Source organism: Dasypus novemcinctus, chromosome Y (assembly GCF_030445035.2).
Source record: "Dasypus novemcinctus isolate mDasNov1 chromosome Y, mDasNov1.1.hap2, whole genome shotgun sequence".
Classification (NCBI taxonomy): Eukaryota; Metazoa; Chordata; class Mammalia; order Cingulata; family Dasypodidae; genus Dasypus; species Dasypus novemcinctus.
The window spans coordinates 23,324,970-23,327,520 of NC_092216.1; the positions used below are offsets into that span (position 1 = coordinate 23,324,970).

At 35.9% G+C, this 2,551-nt stretch overlaps 1 pseudogene; it reads right to left on the reverse strand.

The window, feature by feature from the left end:
* Nucleotides 1-1,636: 1,636 nt before the first annotated feature.
* Nucleotides 1,637-2,182, reverse strand: LOC139438291 (proteasome subunit alpha type-3 pseudogene; annotated as a pseudogene).
* Between the last annotated feature and the right edge of the window lie 369 nt (nt 2,183-2,551).

The window sequence follows — 2,551 nt, forward strand, 5'->3', positions numbered from 1 at the left end:
GTACAGTTTTTAGCTTTCCTTCTAGTAATATACATGACCTTAGAATTACCCTTTCAACCACTGTCATACCCATATATAGCTTGGATAATTACAAATTCCATGAAGTGCTTCTATTCATTTTCAAAGATTTACAAATAACCTTTTTACTAGTTATGCACAGATTAACCCTGAGCTTTCCATCCTCTACCGTCATTTTCTTTTCTGGTGACCTATATTGTAATTATTAACTTCATGAATTTGTATTTTATATTTACTTCATAATAGCACAATCATACAGTATTTGTCTTTTTGTGTCTGGCTTACTTCATTCAACATAATGTTCTCTAGGTTCATCCATGTTGTCATATGCTTCACAACTTCATTTCCTTTTACAACTGCATAATATTCCATTATGTGTATACACTACAGTTTGTTTATCCACTCATCAGTTGATGGACATCCAGGATGCTTATAACTTTTGGCAATCATGAATAATGCCACTGTGAATTTCAATGTCTGGATGTCTTTTGGTGTCTCTGCTCTCAGTTATTCCAAGCACATACATAGTAATGATATTGCCAGCTAACATGCTAGGTCAATATTCAACTTCCTTAGGAGCTGCCAGTCATTCCTCCACAATGGCTGTACCATTCTGCATTCCCACTAACAGTGAATAAGTGTTTCTGTCTCTCCATATCCTCTCCAACATTTAGTTTTCCAACTTTAAGAGTGGCCAGTGTAATAGGTGTGAAATGATATCTCATGTAGTTCTGATTTGCATTTTCCTAACTGCTAATGAAAAATATTTTTTCATGTGTTTCTTCACCATTTGTATTTCTTCTTTGGACAATTTTCTTTTCAAGTTTTTTTGCCCATTTTTTTAATCGGGAAGTTTGTCTTTTTCCTCTTGAGTTGTATAATTTCTTTGTATATCTTGGATATTAAACACTTACTGGATATGTGATTTTTTTTAAAGTGACAGATTAGGATCTTTAATTCTTAAATCCATTCCTCCTTATGACAATAAAGGAAAAGAGAAACATTCTTGACTCACATGTTCTAGGATTTGTTTTTCTAAATTACACCTAAAGTTTAAGAGAGGAGGATAACCAACCTCATTTAAATACAAAACTGGGCAACAACAGCCCAGCAGATTATTTTTAGCTTCTATATTAATGGACTGGGGTTTTAAATTCATATGATCCAATAGCCTCTAAGGAATGTTTAAGCAGGCATTTTAATTCTGAGTACTGGGTTTTCAATTGCCCACACTAATTTTGTTAAGCAAATATTTTGTTAAGCAGATATTAAGCAAACATCAATGATTATAAGGCAAAACTTTCATGAACATTTGTTGCTGGGTATATAATAATCCTTTGGGGTAAACAGTTTACATGGGACTATATATAAATTTAAAACAGAAGCAGTTGTAAATGTTACATATAATCATCATCAGATTCATCTTCTTCCTTCAAAGATTCCTTGGCATATTTCTCTGCTTCTTCCCTTATATCTTTTGGAACAATTTCACGTCTTCCTTTAGCTAATTCACCAACCCAGCTGAGCTCTAGTTCAAATGCTTTATCTTGAACTTCACCATGTACTATGTAAATTATTTTTGCAACTTCTTTAATAACGTCACCGCAGGTCATTTCTTTCATCTGAAGCTTTTCGATTTCTGTCTTTGCAGCTTGCCTGGCTTTGCAATGGCACAGCCCCAATAACCATATGAAACACCCGATGGATCAACCATGTGGAGTTGTGCACCATCCCTCAAAATGTACAACCCTAACATGAAACTGCATCCAAAAGGTCTAACAGCACTGTACAGTGTATAGGCATGAACATACATGGCCACTCTGTCTGCAAGGTGTTTGAGTGGAGTGTTACAGCCAAAACTAGATCTAAAGTCGGAAGCTTCTTCTCTTGCTATGTCTGCAAAAGAACAAGCATCTGCCAACAAACCTGCTACCACCATTCCAACATGCCGATCAACATTAAAAAGCCATTTGTTGGAACCTTCTTCATAAAGTTTAGAAAGGACTAATTTTTCTACTCCAAAGACAACACCAGCTTTACATCTGATTCCAATAGCTGTACTACTATCTTCCACAGCCTTCATAGCATATTCAACCTGAAAAACTCTCCCATCAGGAGGGAATGTAGAGGCTGACAGAGCATACCCAGTGCCGAGAGAGCTCATTGTGTTAAAGCCACCGTGTAGTGTAGGGATTCCAGACCCAAAACGCTTCCACTAGCCTGGATAAGTGATTGACAAAGATTTTCTCCCATTGAATTGGCTGCCTTTTCACCCTTTTGACAAGATCCTTTGAGGTGCAAAAGTGTTTAATTTTGAGGCAGTCCCATTTATCTATTTTATCTTTTGCTGCTCCTGCTTTGCGTGTAAAGTTTAAGAAACTACCACTGATCACAAGATGTCAAAGATGTTTTCCTACATTTTCTATTAGCACTTTTATGGTTGTCTCTTTTATATTTAGGTCTTGACCCATTTTGAATTAATTTTTGTGTAAGGTGTGAGATAGGTGTCCTCTTTCTTTTGGCTATGGATATC